Raw genomic sequence first — 15,080 nt, 5'->3', positions numbered from 1 at the left:
GATGTGATGTGCTCCTCAGAGGAGGTTCACTGCCAAGGTTAGCTACACTGTTTCCATAATAGCCAGTGTTGTCATGTCCATAACACAAATAATTGCATGTGAGCATCACTTTCTATAACATCTTCATCGGCAATACGTAAACTAAAGACAGTACTTGTAAGTACTTGGTACTTGTAGTACTGACTGCTCATACATTCATGTCCACTAGTTAGCTACTGGTGTCTCCTAATGTGAGCTTTGTGTATGTGGCCATCCTGGGGGAATGTAATCTCTTTGCCATGTACACTGCCAGACCCACCTAACACCATGCCCCACACATTATCTAGGATGCAGCTACAGGGGTAAGCTGGATGGCAGTCCAGTCTACAGCCATGACTGGACTGGACAGTCATGAGGTGTAGGTTGACACATGCAGCTCATCAACACAACCAACACATACCCTTACCAGAACACAGTAAGGACACCCACACACACTACCGGTAATCACAAACATTCATAGACGCATCTAAGTATCTGTCCAAACAAGTGACCCCCCCCCAAACAGGAAGAGACAGACACCAATATACACAAACTGTATGACATATATGCATAATTGTGCCACACCTCTGAACACGTGACCGGAAACATGCCCAACAGTACTCATTTGTGAGTGGATACCCTAGCACTATGCTACACATCGACCTATATGAGGGCATACATGCTGTCAGTTGTCTGTCTGACATGATTAGCCACATACTCCTACACTCAGACCACTTATTGATATATACACATGGCTCTGGCATATTCCATGTTGTTGTGCAGGACCTGTGATGCAGTAGCCTGGACAGCATGGAAACACATGTAGGAACTGTCAGGTCTTGTAGGCCATGCAGGTATGTGCCAAGGCCTGGGTAGCATTCCGCCACTGGCCAGAATGATACTGCAGTACAGGGACAAATGGATTGTATTCAACAATTGTGTAGTGTAGTGGTGCATGTCGCAGGGTATCCAGTATCTGTCTTCCTGGGATAATATGGTTGACAGACCATGATGCTTTGCCAGACATGGCCTGCACCTGTCTTCCCTGGGAATCTGGATATAGCCTAGGGCTTATGATTCCCCTATAGTGCCTTCATCATGCACGGTTCAGGTGAGGTCCACTACTGTTACAGGGACAGCCAAGCAATACACTGCGGGTCTCGCTACACAATGATATATGTCAGAAACACTAAATGGACACACATATGTCAATCCCTAACATGGAGAACATATCTGTGCAGTGGCTGAGACATGTTTCAATGATCCGGAGAGCACACCTGCATAACCATGTAATAACACATACATCACCTTTTGCCCATTATCCTTTATTGGAACACATGGGCTGTAGGTGTGTCCATATTCCAGAAGGATATGTACACCCCCACGCTAATTGCACCTGCATAACATCAGATGCATTATGCTGAGCAACTATCTTTGTGCCACAGTGGAATTCAAAAAGCATCTTGAGGCACATCACCCACCAGGCCGCAGACTTCACAACTGCCATAATGTGCTGTAATGGGGAAGATTAGGTCTGAAACAGAACCATACTATTGGCTATTCTCAGCTATTCCACTAAGAACTATGAAGACTCCTCATGTACCAACACCTGTGCTCAATGCATGTTGGATTCCATCGACAACACTGACCTGAATCACAGTAGTTACACAAACAGGGCTAACAGTATGCTACACATAGTTAGTCTCCAATGCCAATGTTATGTTCCCTAAGAGCAGAGCAGTGAGTGCCATGGCACCCATGCAGATGAACAATGCATGTGCATATGCTGAATACTACACAAATGAAACCTAAGCAGTCACATATGTGCAGTGTTTGCCCCATTGAAACAGAACCAGGAGTCAGCCCAACACAAACAAGTATGCAAACTGGTGGTACCATGCTTTAAATTGTACCACAGAAGGTAGTAACTGTTGCAAGAGTGAACAAACATGAGTGTAGGTGATCCCTGTTTAGCCTCAGTAAGATGCAGATACACCATATGAAAACATGCAAAGCTAACATGAAACCAATAAGCCACATATTATGAGGCTAAGCACAGAGCATTCTATAGCTGTGTCATTAATTGTAATGGCAACACCAAGACCTGCTGTGCTGCACAGCACTTTGGCATGGGAAGTACTGCACCTACAGAAATAGCACCCGCCTATCCTGATAGGGCTTTAGAGAACCTAAACCCACTCCCACCCCCCCACCCCCAACAGATATGCTTAGTAATATATCCATGTACACTACAGGGCACCTGTACTAATGACTATGCAGGTACAGGCTGCACTCTCTAATGTCATACATACAGCTTTCATGGGACCTGTCAACATCCCAGGGTGTATCCTACACAATTGTAATAACACTCAGCTATACACATACTCATCATGTTCAATCATAGCTCCATGTCAGGCTGTGTACACACCGAATGGTGCACAGTAACAGTTATCACACCCAACAAAGGGGGAGACAACATTGATAATAGGACATAGTGCACAACTACCCTGCTGAGTCTGGTCTGTATGGCCATGAACCGTGGTCAGTGTAATTGATGTACTCAGTACAGATGTAGATGACAGTAGGGTTGATTCACATTGCATATCCTGACCTTGCCAGGTTGTACGACACCATCACCCACACTGTGTTCCAGCTACACTCAGTAAACTAGGTTCATAGGTGCATAGGTTTGTAGGTAGGTACTAGGCTATCGGCCCAAGGGCCTATGTAAGCCTAGCCAACAAGGTTCCCTGTCTTATGCCACCCAAGAAAGTTATTTTCCTGTGCCATTGTTGAGCAGAGACACAGAAGTGATCCCTGGGGTGTATTTCCTATTTCCCTTCCACTCATCAAGATTATTCCTGAAGAGTGCTAATGAAGACCCTTGCTTGACATAGATGGGTAACCTGTTCCAGAGTATGGGAAGTCTGTGGGACAGGAATCTATCCCTCCAGCATATCCTGTTTATTGTGGTGACAAGGTGTAGGTCCCTAGAGTGTGTTGCTCAGAAGGATTGGGCTTTCTTTAGGTGTAGCATGTCCAACAGATCAGGGTTTCACATAGCTTCATATGCTAGGCAGAGATCACCTCAGAGTAGGCAATATGCTACGGAGTAAAGTTGGAATATTTGAGGCAGTCAGTGTAGGGAATATGTTTGAGGCCAGTAATCCTCTTTTTGAGGTACTTCTGTGGCCTTTCCCGCTGCTGCAGATGTCTTGTGAGATACATTCCAAAAGGGGAGTTGTACTCTATAACAGTTCTAATGAGTGGTGAGTAGAGGGGAACAATGACCTCTTTTTTCCTGGCTGAGAACCCTTTTGTGATGAGGTGTGCCACGTAGAAGGACTTCCTGACTATGTGGTTGTGCGACTATCAAAGGCGAGACTACTGTCCACCTGGGTCCCAGGGTCTCTTATCACACATTCGGTGTTAAGTAGATCGTTGCCTATGTGGTAGTTTATGGGTACATAGTTTTTACCAAAGGGAATGACACTGCACATCTGGCATTGAGCTTGAGGCCATGGCTCTGACACCAGGCATCTGTCTCAATGAGGCCCTTCTGTAGGATGTCCACATCATTTGGAGACTTGACTATGGCCCCTAGTTTGCAGTCATCTGCAAACATTGTTAGCCAGAGGCCTTCTGTGTTAGCCTGTACTTCAGAGAAGTAGATACCAAACAGGAGATGTCCCAGGATGGAACCCTGTGGTACTCCACTTGTCACTGCTTTGAGGTCAGATTTGGAATCTGCAACTATTACAGTGTGGGTTCTGTCAGTGAGCCAGTTGGCAACCCATCTTGTGACGTAGGGATGTATATCTAGATTTGTGAGTATAGTTATAATTCCAGAATGGGGGATGGTGTTGAAAGCCTTGGCAAGGTCAAGATAGGCTGTGTGAACCACCTTAACCTAATCTAGGGCTTTGGTGACTGCCTGAAAGAAGTCGATCAGGTTCAGGAGGCATGATCTGCCTTTCACAAACCCGAACTGAGCGGGATCCAGAGTTTGGAGGTTACCAATGTCTTTGTTTATGAGTTCCATGATGATACGTTCCATGGCCTTGCAGACCAGGCTCATCAGGCTAATAGGCCTATAGTTCCTGGGTTCATTGGTGGCTCCCCCTTTGTGGAGTGGGATAACTGTTGCTGTGTGCCATTCAGTGGGCACAAAGCCTGATGTGAGGCTATTATTGAACATGGTGATTAAGTGGGGAGCCAGTTCGTTCTGAAGTTCGTGTACAATGCAGCCTGGGATGTTGTCTGGTCACATGGATGCTGTGTTTTTGGCTTTAGAGAGTGCAGCTTTAACCTGCGTAGTTGTGATTACAGGGACTCTGCATTCTCCCTGTATAGATATGGGCCCTTTAGGGGGTGAGTGGGGGTAAGGTTTGCACTGAATCTATCTGCCAGGATGTTGGCAATATCAGTTGGTTCTGTAATTTTCGTGCCTTTGTGCTGTAACTCAGAGCAGATCTGGGTGTCACCATCAAGATTCTTGACATAGCTATAGAATGCTTTCTGGTTGTCCTTAGAATTAGTGGCGATTCTGTTTTTGTAGCTAGCTTTGGAGGATCTTATAAGGGATCTCAGCTTCCTACTGAGGCTGACCAGGGAGCTCCTCCACTCATGGGATTCTACTCTCTTTTGCAACAGTTTCCTCCTTCTGTTACACAGTTTGTTTATGGCAGGAGACCACTAGACTGGCTTCCTTTTCTGGAGGATAGCGTCTTGGTTCTGTTTGGGCTAGCACGATCCATGCAATTATGTAAGTGCTTATACAGTGCATTTGTGTAGGATTCAGCAGCTGTAACTGTATTGTCCATCTGCATGGGTGTCAAGAAGTTCACCACTTCTGTCTTAAGAAGCATGAAGTTGGCTTTGGAAGAATTCTTTACCATGGTCTCCTTAATGGGGGGTGGAGGCGGGATGTGGATATCAAGGGTGATTAGCTTATGGTCGGATAGGACCAATGAGGAGTTGACTGCAGGTTTAGAACTCTGGTCACTCATGTTGGTTATGTATAGGTGTAGGATATTGTTGCCCCTGGTGGGGGTCTGGATAAGTTGATCCAGGGCATTGGAGTGTATGAATTCCAGAAAGCGTTGAGCTAAGGAGTTGGTACACGAGTAGTTTTCCCAGATAATGGTGGGGTAGTTGAAGTTGCCCATTATTAGATTGTTTGGATGAACCCTGATAACCTCCAGTAAAGCAAGAAAAGAGGATTGGGAATCCTGGGGCATAGTGGGGGATCTGTCGCAAGCTACAATTTGGATTGAAGTTTTGCCCAGAGTTAGTTGCACTTGGATAACCTCGGATGCATTATGCTGAGCAACTAGCCTGGAGGTGTGGATATCCTTAATGAATATGGACATACCTCCACCTTTGGTGTTTTGGTCCAGGTTACATGGCCGGAATGTGTGGTATGAGTTATAGCCTGGTAGTGCAGAGTTGCTCTCTGGAGCCTTTAAGAAGGTCTCAGTCACTGCATTCTCCATTTTAAGGAGTGCCTCGAGTGAGTGCATTTTGAGATTGAAACTTCTAGCATTGAGTAGCATTACCCTCAGTTATTGCTTGCCTGTTCCTGTTATGGTGGTGAATTTGTTATTTGAACCTTGCCTAAAGAAGGCACTATAGGGGCAGCAAGAGCCTTAGCTAGTATCCAGAATCCCAGGGATGACATGTGCAGGCCATCTGTGGCAGAGCATCGTGGTCTGTCGACCATGTCATCCCAAGCAGACAGATACTGGATCCCCATAGAATTACACCAGAAGGTTAGCCAATTTTTGAAGTCAATCATTTTGTCCTTGTACTGCGGCATCATTCGGGGCGATGGCAGAATGCTACTCAGAGCTAGGGCCATACCTGCCTGGGCTACAAGATTGGAGAGCTCTTCCAAGTCTCTTTTCATGTAGTCCAGGGAGGTATGTCTCAGGTCATTCACACCAACATGGACAATGACAGAATCATATTTGTACTTGTTGTGGAGTGACCTGTGTGCGTGGGTTATGTGGCAGATCCTGGCACCGAACAGGCAGCTGACAGTAACCTTCTCCTTGTTTAGCCTGGTGAGTGGAACATCAGTGTGCCTGACTATAGAGTCACCTATGACCAGTGTGTTGTGTACGTTGTTTTGTTTTATTGGCTGTGGTTGAGTGGCACACTGAGTCTGTGGACTATGTGTCATTTGGGTTGTGTTGGGGGATGGAGGTTGCTTGCGTTTCTGCTTTGGAAGTCTCTGTTGCTCAGACAGGTTATTACTGAGAGTCTCCATGAATGTTTTTGTGTTACTATGTGTTGATTTTGGTGGTGCAGATTTAGTGAGACTATGTAATGAGTATGGTGTGGTGCAAATGTTTACCTTCCCATCATGACTGTCATGTTCAGTCTTGGTTGGAGAGAGCTTTACCTCCAGTCTGGCTAGATAAGTGCATCTCTCACAAGTTGTAGTGTTGGGTGTTAGGAGGAGAGGGTTGTCTGTGTACATGAGGCAAGATTTACATTGCCTCAAGATGGCCAGATTCATCAGATAGACAGGAGAGAACACTGGGAGCTGACCCTTGGGCATGCCTGCATACATAACTATTTTACTCTAGATAAGTGAGGAAAGTGAGCACAAGAGCTGTTTTTCTCTAAGCAAGTGAGAAACGTAAGTATAAACACTGTATTCCTCTAGGTAATGAGAAAGATTGAGTGCTGTGATAATTAGTAGCTTATTTAGTGCTTACAAGTTCTGAACAAGGGCTGAGCATGAATAAGCAAGATTAAGTGCTAAAACTAAGATTCTGTATCTGCACTAGATGAGTTACAGGACTGACACAAGTGCAAATGCAGGCTTTCAAATCAGAACATTGAGAGAGATGGAAGAGATTGCCCAAATGGCCAATAACTACAATTCCTAGGCCAGAACAGCTCCTTATGTGGTAGACAGGTTACCAAGTGCTTACCACTCCCACTGATAAGCTAGAAGACTTCCCTCCATCACAGAAAGGCTTGGGAGGCTCAGAAGCTTACATACAGTCCTGGATACAGCAAATCTATATTTGGAACACTAGTTACAGGAAAGGCAGGGAACAGGCTTGCATTTATATTGGTTTGTTACTGAAAAGTAGCATAAACAGTAGCAAAAACAATTCACATGCAGTGCAAGCTAGCACACCTGAGTATGTAGCAATATAAGACCAAACTCAGCTTATAAAATGCAATTCAATTAAAAAGGACTAAAAGCAAGTGCAGAAAGAGTTTATGAGGTAGAATGTGGTCAAGAGATGGGACTGGGGAAGTGTCTCAGATGAGATCTACAGTGGCCTGGGCAACTGCAAAGGCTACCAAATTTAAACTACATACCAAAAATAGGGAGGGAGGGTGGGTGGAACAAAACAGTTTCAACAGAGAGCTAAGCAACAACTAACAGTACAAACTCTAAAACCAATGCAATATATCCAGCTCTGTATATTTGCAGATCAGTCTGTCAGAACAGGGGGACAACAGCTTCAACAGAGATCTAAGCAACAATTAACAAACTCTATATACTAAATAAATATACTTAGCTCTGTATATTTGCAGATTGTCTGGAAGAAGGTCTGTCAGAACACAGGTTCCAGCTATTAATACACCTATGTCACAGGAGTGTTTGGCAACTTGACTGCTGTCAGGACCCACACTACAGAGGGTGTCCGATAAATACACGCACATCAAACCAGTGCCAGCTACATTAATACAGGGGTCATTCCTGTTATGCCCCCTCTTTGGTATCTGTACTACATACACTAACACAGAAGGCATCAGCCTATTGATGTCTGCAAATGACTATGAACTAGGAGCAATAGTCACCTCATTGTGTGCTGCGTTCAACATACAGAAGGGCCTTAGTGTGTCAGATGTGTGGTGTGGGATGTATGGCCGCAGTCTGACAGCTAAGTATTGCATTGTCATCCCCTATGTTGCAAATCCTGTACCCATTAACTACCACCTAGGCAGTGGTCAACATAATGGCAACTGTGTGTATGAGATGCAGATGGACAGTACTTCCCTTTGATAGTTACATCACCACAAAAGACAGGTAGCTGTAAGTGGCACCCCTAATCATGACATGGTGCCATCCAGGAATAAAGAGAATGGCTTAGCCATACTCAACTCCATGTGGCCCATAGTAGATCACATATATCCTTTAAGGGTTAATGCCCATGTTTACATGGCCTACAATGGCCTTCACAATTCCTAGCTGCACTATGTAGCATGCAGCCTACCCTGAGTCAAGCCATGTCCAGCCCACAGGTATTGGACATGCTACACTTAACAAATCCTGATCCCAAATATACACATATGACATGGACATCCACCTGTCTAGTACAAAGATCTCAACATGCCTGACAGATCCCTCTCCCATACACTTAACATAGTCTTGCCATACTATGCATCCCTGTTCAGCGGAGCTGCACATCATCCCTCTCTGTGACATGGTGTGATGACCATATGCCAAACATATCAGTAACCATGTGTATCTGTTCTGTGGCACTGCTTCAACTGGCCGCTGAATATTACCTGTTCATTGCCTACAGCTAGGTAACCTGTCTGCCTGGGCTCATAAATGGCCCAGGGCATATAGCCTACCACATCACTATGACCATGCATGCCATAGTTGATACCAAACCCTGCAAATACCATCAGGTTAGCTATTGTCCCATGTTTTACACATGTGCAACACAGACAATACATGGCAGGGTGCTACACAGCTTTGCAGTGCCATGTAGATGTATATGGCAAAACACATACATGCTTGCAAGTCTGCAGGGTCACAGGTCATGTCCCTAACAGCTATGTATGACTATATATGTGGCATATACACAGCATTAAGGTCAATTGCAATAATGTGAACACATCAAGGCATGTGCTGATAGGTAAGGACGCCACAACAGGCAAACAAACATGCCCACATCAAAACAACATCCACATGGTGTATGAGCAATGTCATCACATGACCCACACATATATGGCAATAACATCACATCACCAGTAGGTGTCAAATGTGTGTGACTTATACATGTCAGTGGTGTTAGTGGCATGTAGCTCTACAAAGACATATTTGTAAACTTAATAAATGTAATACACATGTATACTCAGCTGTACTGCTGTACTTCTCTGTGAGTTACTGTGACCTGTCTCCATCTTTATGTCTTCCAGGTATGCCCCGTATTCGCCTGCCACCATACAGCCACTTGGAGGATGAGGTCCTCGTCCCATACCTCTTCAACAACTACACGGTGGTCTTCAGAAAAGTACCACAGGAAGCACAGCAGTGGTATGCCCTGTGGGGAGGAACTCAGCAGGAGGGTAAATGATGTTGGTGGTCACAATTGCACCTATCAGCAGGTGCTTTGACACTGTACTGACCAGATAAGATGGGCGAAACAGCATGCCAATGCAATCGCCAGGGAACAAGGTGCAACAGGTGGGGGGCCACTCACCCAGCCCCCACTCACATCTACTGAGGAGCAACTGGCCAACCTTGGGACACCTGCAGGCCTCCATCCATAAGCATCAGCTATTATTGTGGAGGTGGGTGTCTCTCAACCACTGAGCCTGGAGTTGCCTGGTAAGTCACTACTGCACATACAACACAACCATATATCACATAGTTACATGTGTTACTGTACAATATGTAATGTAACATCACATGCAAGGCATGTATGCACATATGTCACATACTATAGTCTGCTACTCTATGTATGCACAGATGTGCATACTCCATAGGATAGTGCATTGCATTGGCTTATGTGCTAACATAGACATTGCATCCTGTAGCTACCACACAGGTGTGGCTAATCTTACTGCTGTGACACCCCTGTTTAGGTACCTCTGGTGATTTGCAATGACAGCAACCTGTATCAGGTGAGATTGTTATTATTTACCAGGCTTGATACTGCATGGAACATATTAATTGCATGCTATCTGCCATAGCACATGTTCACATAATGTATAGTGGTCCTGGTAATGGACACTTGTCAGACCTGCAATGCATCACACTGTTTACCTATGTGAAACAATTGTAGACTATTGGAAACACCAGCACTAGACCTTCCAAACTGTCAATGCTAGATATGTGGACAAAAGTGAATACAATGGTGGAGGTGTGTTCCACTGTAGGGACAGGTACTACATATCAGCATTACACATGTTGGGAATATGGACAGCACTGTACAGAGAGCATATGTGTGCACTCACACTTAATATGTTGGAGCTGGAGTATGGCCGGCCCACAGGTTACACCCCTGTGGAGTATACACTTGCTATGAATGTCACACACTGTCATGTGCTACCGGACATGTCCATGACATGTAGTGGGCTGACTGCAACACTGGTCAACTATCCCGTGAAAATAGTGTCACATTCCATACATACCACCCTTTGTCTGGATAACCCTGTCCTCAGTGGAGCATATGACATCTATGGGTGTATGTCATATGGGATAACACTGACATGTGAAAGATGATGGCCATCACAACCATTGGACTGCACATGTGTACACATGGCCATGGAGGATGGCCAGTGACATGAAGCAAAGTACACAGTAGAAGTGATGTACATGTGTCTACACCCTGTTGTACATTGGCTCGACACAATACAACTATGTGTAATGGTGCTATTGCAGATGTGAAACACTAAACAGCTGACAGGCCTGTGCAAAGCTTGTGTAGGCATAACATGAAACCACCACATATGTCCTGAACATCTGGAGTGGGTCACGACATGGAAGCATACACCTATACAGCATCCAAATGCATACATGTGTTGCACAACATACACATATATCCACATCCTGCCACAGTTACAGTAGATTCACCCTGCTGGTGTCAGACATCACTGTCATGCCTGCTCCTCATGTTTGTGAGGTACACAGATGGCATGTGGGACATAGAGAATGTGTACATTAGCCATGTGTGGGCATAGTTGGCAGGTATCAGTAATATGGTTGCAGATGTGCCGAGGTGTCATCCTTATACCCTACTGTGACCTGTGTCACACATTCAACATTAGAGTTTATTGTGTATACACCTCTGTGACACGGGGTCACATTCCACATTAGATATGCAATGTATGTGAACATAGTCATGGCTATGAACTGTGCCAGTAGCTCACACTGTATAGCAATTGTGAAGCCACATGATGCCCTGCAATGGCTATGCACATCAGCTCAATGTGCAGTATATCCCTGCATATGTGTAGGGTGGACAGACAACATTGCATCAGCTGAAGGCCCATGTTAGTATAACACATACCTGCATTGGGACACCATTACTGTACTGTAGATTGGAAAGGACACCATTGTGTTACACATGTATGCATGTCATTCAATACGTTAGCAGAAGACATGTCATACTACATGTGATTGGCAAAGACATACGATACACAGCAGGCTAGTGTACTGTACACCTGTGCTGGTCTGTGGCACCATTGCAAAGTAGGGACAGCCATGTCAAACATGTTTGTACAGCCACATGCATAATGTCTACACTCAGCTCAGGGGTAGGCGGAATAATGTTGAACAGACATGCACTGCTTTAGGGTAGATATGCAAGCTAGGGCTCAGGCAAACATAGTATGCAGTCGACATACCCTACTGCTCCTGTCCTCACACATAGGGGTGATGGCCAACACAAAACGTCAGTGGCAGATGTATAAAGGTTGGTGATGGTCCATTAACATGTGGTGTATGTTGCACACACCATGGCAGCGCAGTGCAATGGTGCAAAGTGCATGCATTGTGTTGCAGGTATGGGACATAGGCTACTAACACAAAGGGTGCAATACTGGTATTTATGCTAACCACCACTATAATTATGTAAGGTGCATGCCATCCGCTGTACCACATGCATGCTGTTGTGTGCAACTCAGGGGTGTATGATTACCACTATAATTGCCTAAGCTGAAACTATAATTGTCTATGCTGAATGCCATCCACCATATCACATGCATGTAGCGTGTATGTGTGTGTGTGTGTGTGTGTGTGTGTGTGTGTGTGTGTGTGTGTGTGTGTGTGTGTGTGTGTATCTGGTATAACTTGCAATGTACAGTTCTTGTCTTCCCCTCACAGGTGTTGATGTAGGTGTGTTGCCCTCCTGCGGTCCACCTGATGTTAGTGTCACCACAGACTCTAGCAGTGATGATAGTATGATTGAGGCACAGGCAGGGTTGTCAGGGGCTGAATCTGTGCCATTGGTTGCCATTCCACCAGTCTCCCCCTCATCCTCGCACACAGTTCCCCTGCCTGCACATACCTCATCACCACCTACCATAGAGGAAGGACAGTTGGTGGGTTTTAGCATGGAACAGGGAAGTGTGGTGACTATGGAAGGTGTGCCTACACACCATGCTCCCAGTGAACAGACAGGTGATGTCCCACACAGTCATGTGCCCAGTGCTGCTCGTAGGACCACTGGCCAACATGCCCCTGCAGGACCAAGCACATCAGCTGGTGTCACCAGATGCATGTTTCGGGCTGTAATAGAGGCACAGGCATGTGCTGAATGGCACAACAGAGACAGTCTGAAGCTTCAGAAGGCTGCTGTCCGTGCATTAACCAACATCCAGGCACTTGCAAATGCTCACCAACATCATGCAGATTTTATGGATAGACTATTGGGTGACATGGTGGGAGTCCTTGACCATGGCATGTCAATCCCCGAGCGTGGAATGTCTGTGCTGGAAAATCTAATGGGAGCGAGGCATCGAGTACATAGACGTAGGCCAGCTACATCACCTGTTGAAGGTCTATGGGAACATGCTACTGCACATGTCCCCTCCCATAGTGGCTGTAGCAACAGCAGTACTGCTTATGCTGTGCACTCCAAACCAGGATGCAGCAGGCCACGTGCACATGGTCCTGGATGGTCCCAAGAGGGACACGATTCCAGTGGACATGTGTCATCAGACGGCACCCAATCTGGACCTCTGCCTGGTAGTGCCCGTACAACACCTGTCAGGCGCAGGTCACGTGGCTGTGGCTGGACACCGTGAACTGTGACACCTGACTTGTACAGTCTGCAGCTGTCAATATTACCCTTGTGTAGGCCAGCCTCATGCCGGACCTGTGTGCATGCATACACACACACACTGGAAACAAATGTAGGGCATCTCAACACACACACGTATAAGATCCACAAATGCCCAATGATATTACAGGCCCTAACACACATGCATGATGTTATCCAATGAAACAGCCTAGGCCTCTGGCAAACATTATCACCCTGTGCATATGATGATGCCTGTGCTGCATCCCTGTCATCCAAACCATCGGTGCAGGGAATGTTCATATGGTCTGATGCACAGGGTGAACATACTAGGTAGACAATTGTAGGATAATATTGTTGAGTAGTGTTGGCAGGCAGCAGACATAACATGTACTGCAGTTTTGGAATGCATTTTGTATGTCTGACAGCATGTATCATGTAAAACAACACTAACAGCATGTTGATCCTGACATTCTGCCTTCCTCTTTCAGGTGTACATGCATGTGCCAGGGGATGTTGGTATATGCGGGAGTCCCATATGTACATGTTGACTACCCACAGGTCAGTATGACAATACCTGCATGCACTTTGTAGCTTCAACACAGTTATATTCTCCCATGTTTTAATTAGGTTTACTGTTCTAATGATCCAAGTGAATGAGAGCTGTGTAGTAAGCTACTGTGTTCAGAGCCGTCGCATCCATAGTGGGTGACATCACACGTATAGTTACCTGGAGCTCGGAGTGGGTAAGAGTGCGGTATGCTGGATGACAACGGTAAAGGCCGGTGGAAATAGTGGCATCACATTGGGAAGCAGTAATACCCACTGCCATGACAGCATGCAAACACAGACACACCCACACACTCAGGGAGTCCAGACACAGTAACACACACTCTGACACACACACACAGTTGCCAGTGTTTGGATGTCAACCCCTGCCTATGTGCATATCATCATTATAGTACTACGCAGTTACAAGATGTGCCACAGAGATTACACATGTACAAGTAGTTAGAATGTACTAAGATCGAGGACATCGACAGGGATATTAAAGTGCAGTGAGTGAATGTTTGGAGGGGGGTCCATTAGTAGGCTATGTAACAACAGGTCACACCCCAGGGCATACATGTTAACAGGCAGTTTGTATGCCCGTCTACGATTGATGTTATCAACAGGCATGCTACACTGCTTTGAGTGGATGTGGGAAGGGGCATTAACATTCCACTATGGTAACATACAGCCTCACTCCAGGTACCGGACAGCCATATACACACACACACACACACACACACACACACACACACACACACACACACACACATAGACACACACTGGCATTCACAAAGATATACACCTATGTTACACACATACAGACACTTTACATGTGTGTGTGTGGTTCAACCACATGCCCATGGCGTTTTGTGTACACTTCACTCTGTGCCACTGTCTCCAACAGTGTTCAGGAGAGTGATAACATGTAGGATGCATTCCCAACCATATGTGACATATATGGACACACACCCACACATGCCAGTACTGTGAATCAAACACATGGCTATCTCATGATAGGTACTACAGCAGTACAGCACTATCACATCTATTACAATGTTTACTGACTCTTTCCTATGACAACTGTGCTGACATATGCACAATATATGCACAGGGGAGGTATTACTGTTACAGGTGTCATGGGGTTTGCCTTCGGTGTCAGCCTTACAGCATTCAACATTGTCTGTCTTCCACTTCAATTAACAAACCTGACCTTAGCAGGTAAACAGTTTATTGTAGGCCTGGTTGTTACACACCTGTGAGTTGTCCTCAGTAATCAGTCATCTGCAAAGAAGCCCCACCACTTAGTAGTCATGTCCAAACATCCATCCATACCTCATGCATGGCTTACTTTACTTAGAGCATATCACCATATACAGTTGGCAATGTTGAGGCTGTATTGCAACAGCATGATGTACTAAGGCAACAGTCCCCTTCAGACATCAGACACTGCACACACATGGAATCTACACAAACAGCAATACATGTACACATATGTGGTCCACA

Source organism: Protopterus annectens, chromosome 5.part0 (assembly GCF_019279795.1).
Source record: "Protopterus annectens isolate FY-2018-M chromosome 5.part0, PAN1.0, whole genome shotgun sequence".
NCBI classification, from domain to species: domain Eukaryota; kingdom Metazoa; phylum Chordata; order Ceratodontiformes; family Protopteridae; genus Protopterus; species Protopterus annectens.
Note: the sequence above shows the minus strand (reverse complement) of the source record.